Source organism: Hyla sarda, chromosome 6, assembly GCF_029499605.1.
Source record: "Hyla sarda isolate aHylSar1 chromosome 6, aHylSar1.hap1, whole genome shotgun sequence".
In the NCBI taxonomy this organism is placed as follows: Eukaryota; Metazoa; Chordata; class Amphibia; order Anura; family Hylidae; genus Hyla; species Hyla sarda.
The window spans coordinates 45,351,590-45,363,992 of record NC_079194.1 but is presented as its reverse complement, the minus strand read 5'-3'; the positions used below and the strand labels follow the sequence as shown (position 1 = coordinate 45,363,992).

At 40.5% G+C, this 12,403-nt stretch overlaps 1 protein-coding gene across 4 annotated transcripts in view; it reads right to left on the bottom strand.

Moving 5' to 3' along the window:
• Positions 1–11,898, bottom strand: part of DDR2 (discoidin domain receptor tyrosine kinase 2) — a 106,954-nt gene extending 95,056 nt beyond the window's left edge. For all 4 annotated transcript variants that reach the window (XM_056523571.1, XM_056523570.1, XM_056523572.1 and 1 more), the window contains exons 1-2: positions 11,524–11,898; positions 8,206–8,298 (exon numbers count right to left, since the gene is read on the bottom strand). The gene's annotated coding sequence lies outside the window, so the exon portion shown is untranslated. The remainder of the gene's footprint in view (positions 1–8,205; positions 8,299–11,523) is intronic.
• Between the last annotated feature and the right edge of the window lie 505 nt (positions 11,899–12,403).

The window sequence follows — 12,403 nt, the reverse complement described above, 5'->3', positions numbered from 1 at the left end:
GACCGAATTGACTCCATTCGGAACTTGCGTTTCATGAAGTACTGGTTCAAATAAGATAAGTCTATTACTAGCCTCCATCCCCCTGAGGCTTTGGACACTAGGAATGCCCTCTTGTGATGATGTCTGTCACCCAGGAGTCTGATGACGTCTTTTGCCAGACCTGTGAAAAAAAACCTCAGCCTGCCCCCTACTCGAGGAGAGGCGCCGATGGCGTCATAATTCTTTGGGCTTGTTGAAAGTTTTTTTCTTGGCTGCTGCCAAATCCTGTCTCTTCTTGTAGCTGGTCTTCCTGCTCCGAAAGGAATAGTTCCTCTTCGGGGAGTATCTGGACCTTCCATAGAATGGCCTAGTGGACTTCTTTTTTTCTAATGGGAAGGCAGCGTCTTTCTCCTCATTGTATGATTTTAATACATCTTTTAGATGAGGGCCAAACATAGAAGAAGGGTGGAAAGGCATGTTAACAAAGCTGAACTTAGATGACATGTCACCCAACCATTGCTTTATCCAAAGCGCCCTTCTGGTCGCATTAGATAAAGCCAGGGACCTGGATGAAAATTTCAATACATCCAGAGGAGCATCACACAAATATTCTGCGGCGGACTTCATCATATCAACACCTTTTAATAAGCGGTTTCTGGACACTCCCTCCTCTATATCCTGTGATAATTGGCTTAGTCAGATCCTGAGAGCCCTAGCTATAGGAATTGATGATGCCGCAATTTTGGAGGTAGAAGATAATTCTTTTTAGCTAAGTTATCTGCCTTGCGCTCCAATGGATCGGACAATCTGGAGGATTCGTCAGAAGGTAACAGTGACTTCTTGACCATTCGAGCAGCCGCCAGATCAAGTTTAGGTGGATTATCCCCTAAAGGATAGGGGATAAGATGTCTGATCGTGGGGGTGCCGCTGCTGGGGACCCCTACGGTCTCCTTGCTGCACCTGGCATTCATTTAGAACGTTGGGTACAGCATCGGAGGTTCGTGACGTCACGGCCACGCCTCTTGTGACGTCAAGGCCATGCCTCTCGATGCAAGTCTATGGAAAGACTTGCATTGAGGGGGCGTGGCCATAATGTCACAAGTGGGGCATGGCCGTAATGTCACAAGCCTCTCCCCACATCGCCAGTCATCCATCATGGAGCGAAGTTTGCTCTGTGCACCGGATGTCTGGGGTGATGCAGCCGAGATCGCGGGGGTCCCCAGCAGCGATCAGACGTCTTATCCCCTATCCTTTGGATAGGGAATAAGATGTCTAGGGGCGGAGTACCCCTTTAAGCTCAGGGCTCTAGCTCCTCTAAGCCAATTTCACCAACTCATGGTGGAGATTGATCAAAACCTCTGCAGAGAATGATTGCCAATAGGAACCAATCAAACTGCTTCTTTCATTTTTCAGAGCATTAAAAATGAAAGAAGTGATCTGATTGGTTGCTATGGGCAACTGCTCCACTTTTCCTTTACACAGGTTTTGATAATTCTCCCCCCTGTCCTTATGGACCTCAGTTTATCCATAGGAACACCCTCATAAAAGGCCTTCCTCAAATTGTTTTCACAAAGTTGTCATCAAACAATGCTGCAACCTGTTACAATATGTCAGACGTTTCACTGAGGAGATTCTGACTTTTGGTACCCAGCGATCCAGCTTTAAAATAAATGTTCTGACAGCAGATATACAATATACAGGGTGGGCCATTTATATGGATACACCTTAATAAAAGGGGAATGGTTGGTGATATTAACTGTTAGTGGCACATTAGTATATGTGAGGGGGGAAACTATTCAAGATGGGTGGTGACCATGGTGGCCATTTTGAAGTCGGCCATTTTGAATCCAACTTTTGTTTTTTCAATAGGAAGAGGGTCATGTGACACATCAAACTTATTGGGAATTTCACAAGAAAAACAATGATGTGCTTGGTTTTAACGTAACTGTATTCTTTATTCTTTCATGAGTTATTTACAAGTTTCTGACGACTTATAAAATGTGTTCAATGTGCTGCCCATTGTGTTGGATTGTCAATGCAACCCTCTTCTCCCATTCTTCACACACTGATAGCAACACCGCAGGAGAAATGCTAGGGCAGTGCAGCATGTATGTGTATGCACTGTGCATGGCATTTATTAATACTATACCAGTCAGGTTCCATGTCCTAAACACTCACCTCTCCCCCTTCCTGCAATCTTCTTCACTTTTATGCACCACCACGGACAATAGCCTGATGCTAGCCCTGGGTCAGTATGTCTTTATGGTGTCTAAAAGTGAAGAAAACTGCAGGAAGAGGGAGAGGTGAGTATTTGTATGTTTGGTCTGGGGTCTAGATTAAGGGTAGTCTGGTCTGGGGTCTATGTTATGAGTTGGTTTGGTCTGAGACTTGTATGGAGGATGACTGGTCTGGGATCTATATTAGTTCAGGGCTCTGAAGGATTTGTTTTTTAAAGGGGTCTGTATTTGTTAAGGATGTCTGGAGTCTTTATTTAGGTGGTCTCTATGGAGTCTGTGGTCAGATTCACCATCAGGTTGTGTTCACTGTTGAAGACTCTAGTGTGGGCCAAAGACAATGTCAAGTCAAACCTGGCATCGTTTTCTGCCAGTTTTGTAAATAGAAAAGTGTCAGAAAACTTTGATAAAAGACACTTGACAAGAATCTGAATACCTGTAAAATATGGTGCAACAGGCCTGAACTTTATATTTGTTAATATATTTAAATCACTGGTGTATACATTAGTGCTCATCCAAAAAATTCCCCATCCTTGGGATGTATGCGACCATGTACAGACAAACATGTTAGGATACGCCTGCATTTAGTTCCATAAAAAGTGACTCTAACATATACTTAGAATAAACAATACTGTAAACCACTAGGCTTTTGTATATTTCTAAAAAAGATATGTCTGTCATTATTTAGCCCCCAAGGAAATAATGGGATGGTTAACATTATAATAAAGCAGTATACTAGGTGATATGTAAGAGAACTTCAAGCATACTTTTGGGGGAAAAAAAAACTTTTGAGATGTCCTAGGGATATGTCATAAAGTTTTATTGGTCGGGTCTGAGTGTTCAGATCCAGAGAATGACAAGAACGAATGAGAAGCACGCAATGTGGATGGCCCAATAGACTTTGTAAGTCTGTCCATATTACGGGACACAGAGCTGGGAGAGAACGCACTAAGTGCGAACTTCTCCCTATTCATTATCTGTCAGGGTCTGAATACTTACACTGATAAAAACTTTTGATATGTCTCTATGATAAATATATATATATATATATATATATATATTTTTTTTTTTTTTTTTTTTTTTTTTAACTGGCCATACACATTAAAGGGGTATTTCATGATTTTTTTTTATTTGACTATGCTACATGGGCTGTAAAGTTAGTGTAGTTCATAATATAATGTCTGTACCTGTGTGTGACATTTTCTCACAATTCCTATGTGATTTTCACCCCAAAATTTATTTTTAACAGCATACAAAATGACTGTTGTCTCAGATTTTTCCCAGGTTGCAATGCGTCCGAGATCGGACTCACTAGTCAGCTGATTACAGGGAGCCTGTCTGCTTCAATGGGTGGAGTGATCGCTTGGTGGGAAAGAGATCAATCTGCAACTAATGCAAGAACTGTAGGCACCCTGAATGAAAACCACAGGTCTTTTGAATGGATGCAGCTCATTTATGTTTCAATGGGTGGGAATAATGATGTGTGGGAGGGAGGTAAATGGAATTATAGGATTTGTAGGCAAAAAGGCAAACTCAAACAGGAAATATCAGTTCACAAAAGCTAGCCATAATATTATGGTAATCTCACAGCATAGCCATTTAGCCCCAAGACAAGCGCAGATCCTTCCTAAGCATGTCCATTACTGTCTGCCAGGTATGTACTAAAATCACCTTATGGTGGATAACCCCTTTAAACATGTGTTGGCCGAACTAGATGACCGGCAGACCAATCATTTAATGCAGCCTTTAAACTATCCAGCATATGTTGGGAGAAATAATCCAACTACCCAATCCATATGTTCTTGCAGAGATAAGATGCAGTCTGGCAGCAGTCCCCTCTCACCATTGAAAAAAAGATTAAAGGGGTAATCCACTGTCCAGCATCCGGAACATTTTGTTCCGAACGCTGGGTGCGGGCTGCGCGGGTCGTGATGTCGTGGGAGGGGGCGTGGTGGCTGCCACGCCCCCTCCCATAGACTTGCATTGAGGGGGCATAGCGTGACGTCTCGAGGGGCGTGGCAATGACATCAAAACTCCTGCAGCCCGCACTCTGCGTTCGGAACAAAATGTTCCAAACGCTGTGGCATGAGAGTACCCCTTTAATACTTAGATAAGCCTAATGTACATGTGTATGGGGAAAGTGGGACAGATTGCTATTAGGTAAATGAATGCTCAGCCAATACCTATTGTACACATATGGCCAGCTAATAAACCTAGCCATACATGTTACATTAAAGTAAGTTGATCCTGCCGATTTCGACAAGATTGGCTGACAATCTAATGTGTGTTGGGCCTACTGACCCTTCAAGTGCAGATGTTGGAGAAAAGAAGGGTAGGTCATGACCTACCCAACATGACCTATCCAATTTTGTTTTCGGGGAGATAAGCTTACCCCGGGGTGTCTGGCTGTGGCTTACCCTATTTCACCATTTAAAAGACATGCAAGCTCAAGGAAGCCAAGATAAGATGTGAGGACCAAAATAGATAGTTACAGACCTTGTATCAAATGTTTAGTATCACAGAGGGACAACACTTGCTAAGCTAGACACTCTCTGTGACATCAATATACCTTAGGCTACGTTCACACTGCCGGTTGTCTCCGGCAGTGTAAAGCCCGTTATTTTAGGATTGAGAAAAGCCGGAGAAAAAATTGTGCTTGCGCCATCTTTTTCTCTGGCTTTTCTCTCCGAAAATAACAGCGGCTGTTGAATACAATGGGGTCTATCGGGACCTGTTATTTGACCATCGGGACCCGTTATTCTCCGGTAAAATTACGTCCGGCAAACTGCGCAAAAAAAGTGGGAGTTTAACGGCCAAATTTGCCGGAGCATACCGGCAGTGTGAAAGGGGCCTTTCCTTCTCATGGATATGCCATCACTTTATGGTTGGCGGGTCCCAAACTCTAGGATCCTTCTAATCAGATTGGTGTAGCACTGATTTCCTTTCTGAGTTTTTCTTGCACAGCAGTGTCCTGTCTACCTGGCTGTACACAGACAAGCAGCTGGCCCTATTCACTTGGGGTGTCACTGTGTAGGGAAACAGTGAAGAGGATGTAGCACTGTTAGTGCTGTGTCCCCTTCATTCACATGATTGGTGGAGGTCCCTAAGGTCAGATTGATCATAAGGTGATGGCATACCAAGAGACTATAAGATGGAAATATCCCTTTAAATGTCCACAATAAGAATAAGAATTACCGTTGCATAGAAGCAAAGTTAAAAGGCATATCCCAACCTAACAAAATTGATGGCCTACCCTCAGTATAGGCCATCACTATGAGATTGGTTGAGATGTGGTTCTCTGCACCCCACTGATCAGCTGTTTGAGGGGACCACAGATCAAGTGCCTCAGCCTTTTTAATGTTCACTTTAATGTTCAATGAGAATAATACTGACTAAAAGTTAACGGGGTACTACCGTGGGAAACAATTTATTTTAAATCAACTGGTGCCAGAAAGTTATACAGATTTTTAAGTTACTTCTATTAAAAAATCTTAATCCGTCCAGTACTTATCAGCTGCTGTGTACTACAGAGAAAGGAACTGTCCAGAGTAGAAGCAAATCCACATAGTAAATCTATCCTGCTCTTAACAGTTCCTGACATGGACAGAGGTGTCAACAGAGAGCACTGTGGTCAGACAGAAAATAAATTCAAAAAGGAAAGAACTTTCTCTGTAGTATACAGCAGCTGATAATAGCAACATAAAGAAACAAAAAAGAGTCCAAGAGAGATCGCACTCACCATCCACAGGCTTTATTCATAGGAGTGTAGGCATGAAAGGTACAGGCAGGGGCACACCGGGACAAGTTGTTTCGTGCTAGTTTGCGCTTCTTCTAGCCGGAGTGTGACCACCGGTCACACTCCGGCTAGAAGAAGCGCAAACTAGCGCGAAACAACTTGTCCCGGTGTGCCCCTGCCTATACCTTTTATGCCTACACTCCTATGAATAAAAACCGTGGACAGAGAGTGCGATCTCTCTTGGACTCTTTTTTTGTTTCTAAACATCTAGTTGAGTCTGGCTCTAGCCTAAATAGTGAGAATCTCTCTCCTAGCTCTGCTTCGAGAGAGTCAGAAAATCTGACTTAGACCAGAGAAGTGTACATCTTAGGCCTAGGCAGTGAAGTTTAGGACTATGTTCAAGCTAAAGCCTACTGCAAGCAATACACTGAGCACTTGTCTGCACATAACAATCCAGTACTGTTCTAGTTGATAGAATCTTCCAACCTGAGACAGACCTTGGTTTCAGAGACTTTCACCCAAAAGTCATAGGTACAACCCCAGGAACTGCTGAAAGAACCCCAATTTCTAGCGGTTGTACGGGCTCACAGGGGGGATTCGTCTGGTTAACAAGACTATCCTGCTACATGTGAAACAGTCCTACATCTGACAGAGGGACTACTTCCCTCTGCTGACTTAGACTACTCCACCCAGGATAGACTATCCATTTTGTAAGGCTGGAAAACCCCTTAAGATGAATTCATCTGGATTTTGTATAGGCTCAGCCTTACAGTTCCCTTGCACCACTTGTTGATTGGTTAAAAGAAGGCATGGCTACAATAACTTCTTCAAATCTACTATACCCACTTCTAGTAAAAAAGTATATTTCATGTAACCCCATTCTTACATTTTAAGCTACAAATACCTCCTACAAGAATACTATTGGACTTCTTCAAAAGATCACCTCTTTGAGAAATGTACCCCCCCCCTCAGAGACCATTTATCCCCCAGTTTTTTGTGGCTGTATCAAATAGGGGCGTGTATATGTCCCTACTTCCTAATATACAGTGCGCGTCCACACAGAAGTAGAGTGGGTTGAATTCATCTTATCAGGCCACTTTAATAAAGAGTTTGGTTGCTATGTGATCTCACAACAATTTCTTCAGGAGGTTAAAGAGTGTTGTGTTATAAAGGGTTGTGTTCAGCGCTAAAACCTATTGAATAAAATTATTTAATTATTTTATTGTTCGCTGAATGGCATGCAAGAATTGCAAAAATCACATCTTACTTAAATCTGTCTCATATGTTTTCACCATTTCATGAAGATTATATACATGGATGCATCCAGCAGAATGCTATTTCCTAAAGACACAACTTTGCCCAAACAAAAAAGGCACCACACAGCTATGTGGATGTGAATACAAAAAAAAAAACTAAAAGTTATGTACTTTTAAAGTAATACTACATAAACATTTGGTAAAATCTCAAACATCGTAGCTTATAGAATAAATGTCAACATACCATCCTACTATTTGACATTATAAATGATTTAGACCAAGGTTATGTTTATGTACAGTCATGCCGTGCCCCAATAGTAACTACCACTGTGTACAAATACAACCATCAGACTGATAACACACACAGAGTTTTTGATGCAGTTTTTAAGCCAAAGACAGAAATGGATTTAGCACAAAAAAGAAGTTTAAGTTCTTCCTTTATATGTCACATTCTTAAGGCACTTCTGACTTTGACTCAAAAAACTGCATTGAAAGAATTGTCCCAACCTGCAAACTATCTGATCCCATGGGCTCTAATGTTGGGGCTTCCGCGTCTCAAGAATAGGGACCCAAGTCTCTTGTCAGTTGCAGGACAAGCATGTCCAGCTCCATTCCGTTCATTCTCTATGGGAGCCATGGAGATAGTCGAATGCTGTACTCAGCTATTATGAAGAATGAATACAGTAGAGCTGCGCATGCGCATCCTGTCCCTTCATTCTCATGGGAGACCCGTTGGGCCCCGTTCTCAAGATCTTAGGGGCTCCAGCAGTCCCTCCCCCTCAATCAGAATTTTCTCATAACCTGTGAATAGAGGTTACATTTGGGGAAACTCTTTTAAAAATTGTACCTCAAACTGAGTGATTCCAGCCTAAAAGCAACTTACAGTCTCTAGTACCAACTTCAACTAATAAAATGATAATGGCCATAAGAAAGACTTGTCCTTTGTCTGAATACAAATCAGCCACCAACATTGCAGCTAATATATAAAATATTTACTTACCTTTTCTGTTTTGGTGACTTTTAAGAAGCAGAGATTCCTTGAATGAACTACCTGTTGCCTGCGTTGTCTCTTCGCTCCCTGGTCTGAAGTTCACTGTGGGATAGGAAACAGGAAACAGTTCACCATAGTCTGATGTTCCATTTTATGCAATTACCTCTCAGGGTCATGTAACGTAAGGAAATACCTTGATATGACCTCAGAATTCTTTGAGAGAACTTAAAGGGGTACTCCGGTGGAATTTTTTTTTTTTTTAAATCAACTGGTGCCCGAAAGTTTAACAGATTTGTAAATGACTTCTATAAAAAAAATCTTTATCCTTCCAGTACTTTTTAGCAGCTGTATGCTACAGAGGAAATTCTTTCTTTTTTGAATTTCTTTTTTGTCTTGTCCACAGTGCTCTCTGCTGACACCTCTGTCACTGTCAGGAACTGTCCAGAGCAGGAGAAAATCCTCATAGCAAACCTAAGCTACTCTGGACACTTCCTGACACGGACAGAAAAAAAGAAATAAAAAAAAAACAAAGAATTTCCTCTGTAGCATACAGCTGTTAATATGTACTGGAAGGATAAAGATTTTTTTAATAGAAGTAATTTACAAATCTGTTTAACTTTCTGGCACCAGTTGATTTAAAAAAATAAATGTTTTCCACCATCGTTCTAGTACCCCTTTAAGTGACTAGAACGAGGATACCCACTATACTGTATACACAGTTTATGGATATTATAAGAACCATAGCTTTAGGCAGGATACAGCTGGCAGTACCCTTGGGTGAAGTCCAATGCTCATTGTTATGCCTCCTCTTTCCTTTAGGGGCGCTGCTTTAATGTCACTTTACTGCTTAATAGTCAGACTAAGTGACTTTTGGTGGATGGTCTCTTGGTGCTTCTTGATAAACTTTGCATTGAGATTTGGAAAATGGTTGTTCAAGTATGGACAGTGTGACAGGAACTTTTCTATGTAGTCGTTAAGTCATCTGAGTTCTGACTAAACGGATGATGCAACAGGGAAGAGATCACCTGCAACACTTTATCACTATGTCAATGATACTCTATGTCAGTGTTTCCCAACCGGGGTGCCTCCAGCTGTGGCCAAACTACAACTCCCAGTATGCCCGGACAGCCTTTGGCTGTCCGGGCATGCTGGGAGTTGTAGTTTGGCCACAGCTGGAGGCACCCTGGTTGGGAAGCACTGCTCTATGCGAAGTGGTGTGAAAATAAAATAACTTATCTATGCTAAATCTAACCGTATCAGCAGCTATCTTCTCCTTGGGAAGCGCAAAAGGTTAATGAACACACACATTTGGCCCTTTTTCCCTTTTCAGCGTGACTCCGTTCTGCTTAGAGATATCATCTTATGTTGCTAAGCAACCCCCTGGCAGAGTTTCCTCAAAATATTGGGGAGCATCCATCAAGGTTTCCCTTAAGTCAATTTGCATTGAGAATTTCCGGCTGACCACAGTTTCCCTTTAACATTAGTGTTGGGCGCGAATATTCGCATTCCAAATTTTTATCGCGAATACCGCAAATTCGCAAATATTGCGAATTTATTCGCTATATATTCGAAATTTCGAATATTCGCTTTTTCCCGCATATGCGCATATTTGCACATGTGAATATTCGCATATGCGCATATTCGCATGTGCGAATATTCACATATGTGAACATTCGCATATTCCTCCATTTCACTTGTGGGCCAATTAGAATGATGCAAATACACTTGTCAGAGGTTGTCAACAACATCCCTAGCAACCGATAGTAAAGTTGCCCACCCCCTAACTGTTTTCTTCCTCGAATATGCGAATATAACGAATACGCGAAATTCGCGAATATAGGACGAATATTCGTCTATATATTCGCGAAATATCGTGAATTCGAATACGGGCAATGCCGCTCATCACTATTTGACATTTGTAGCATCCCTATTTCCCTAAATAACACTAATTCTGCATTTTAACCTCCTTCCTTTTTTTGTATTTTAAAGGGGTACTCCTGTGGAAAACTTTTTATTTATTTATTTAATTATTTTTTTAAATCAACTGGTGCCAGAAAGTTAAACAGATTTTTAAATTACTTCTCTTAAAAATATCTTAATCCTTCCAGTACTTTTTAGGGGCTGAATACTACGAGATGAAATGCTTTTCTTTTTGGATTTCTATTCTGTCACAATCACAGTGCTCTCTGCTGACATCTCTGTCCATTTTAGGAACTGTCCAGAGCAACATGTGTTTGCTGGGGGGATTTTCTCCTTCTCTGGACAGTTCCTAAAATGGGCAGCAGAGGTCAGCACTGTGGTCGTGACAGAAGAGAAATCCAAAAAGCAAAGCATTTCCTCTGTAGTATATAGCCCCTAAAAAGTACTGAAAGGATTGAGATGTTTTAATAGAAGTCATTTACAAATCTGGCACCATTTGTTTAAAAAAATAAAAAAAGGTTTCCACAGGAGTACCCCTTTAAGTTAAAAGTTTGAACTTTTCTAAATATAACAATATGCTCTCTGCTGACCTCTGCTGTCAATTTTAGGAACTGTCCAGAGCGGCATATGTTTGCTGTGGGGATTTTCTCCTGCTCTGGACAGTTCCTAAAATGGGCAGCAGAGGTCAGCACTGTGGTCGTGACAGAAGAGAAATCCAAAAAGAAAAGCATTTCCTCTGTAGCATACAGCCCCTAAAAAGTACTGGAAGGATTAAGATGTTTTAATAGAAGTAATTTACAAATCTGTACTTTACAAATCTGGCACCATTTGCTAAAAAAAAAAAAAAAAAAAAGTTTTCCACAGGAGTACCCCTTTAAGTTAAAAGTTTGAACTTTTCTAAATATAATAATATTTCTTTTAAAATATTTTTCTATGTGTTCTTTTTTTCCCTCTAATTTGTTGAGTTTATTATAAAATGTAAAAATCAGCATTCACGTCAAATTTTGATATCATTTGGTAAACTATTTCTCTCTATAGACCGCACAACTAAAAGTCAAAAAGATTTGAACTCAATCGGATGTTATGACAAGGTCGTGAACATATTTAAAGCTCTGAAATAAGACATTGGATTTCTTTCGACTTCTCTGCGATTCTCCGTAGGTTTTCTAGTTTAATCTCCGTTTCTACAAGAGGAGCCGGCAACACCATGCCAATCTGGGAGCATTATCATGCCAGAAAAAAAATCCTGCAGCCAGCATAGTGTAATGACCCATACGAAGCCTTGAATTAAGCAATATACACGGAGCACAGTCACTGCAGACAGTACGGAACATTTGTAGTCATACGTGTTAGTAACATTGTTAGTGAGCGACGCAAAAGAAGACGACATTAGAGAAGGGAACTTACGTTCTTGCTGATCCCGTTCCTGCAAAATGGAGGTTTTCCGGGATTTATGGAGATTCGGGGGACTCTTGGCATGAAATATGTTTAACTCATTCTAAACATTATCAGAAGTCCCTCGTGTTTTCTTGTACGTTTTCCTCCATATTTTCTCTGAGCTTCTCTTAAGATGATGATTATCAAACAGCACAAAGAAAAGCAAAAAAACAACAAAGCAGTATATTTCTGTCTCAGGACCATAAATACTAGTATAAATGAGTAAAAAGAATCCCCCAAATTACGATTCCGAAGTGTATCCTTAAAATGAAAATTTTGAGCTGAAGGAGAGAGAATCGTCCGTTTCCAAAGGAAATGTTTGCAGGGAGGTTCAGTAATGTGCCTGATGTAAGACGTCTTTGAGAAAGTTTCTGTGTACGGCATAGAAGCTGCCAGAGATCCCAGCATGCAACCTGTACAACATTTGGTTTCAATTAAAGGAAAGAAAATTTAGCTCACAATAACACTGGCCTCTGTCAGATTTCTTTTTTTTTTTTTTCTTCTTTTTTTCTTTCCTGACCCCAAAAACTGTTTACAACTGATAATGAATTAAATTTTAAAAAAAAAATTTAAATTTAAAAAAATTAAAAAGTTTCTGGAAAACTAAAAACTGAAAGAAGTGTTTACAGGAAAATGGAATAGAAAAATAAAATAGCAAAAATATTAATGTAGGTGTTACTGTAGAGGTTTAACCGAACATTGAAAAGTCATATATTTATAGGCCTCCTTTTAGTATGTTTGCAACCTTAATACTTTTGAAAAAATATTGGGGTTTTGTGGCAAGAATACAGACAAATAGGTTAACAAATATAAACAGATTTAAATAAAAAGCTGAAAATAATAAAATGCT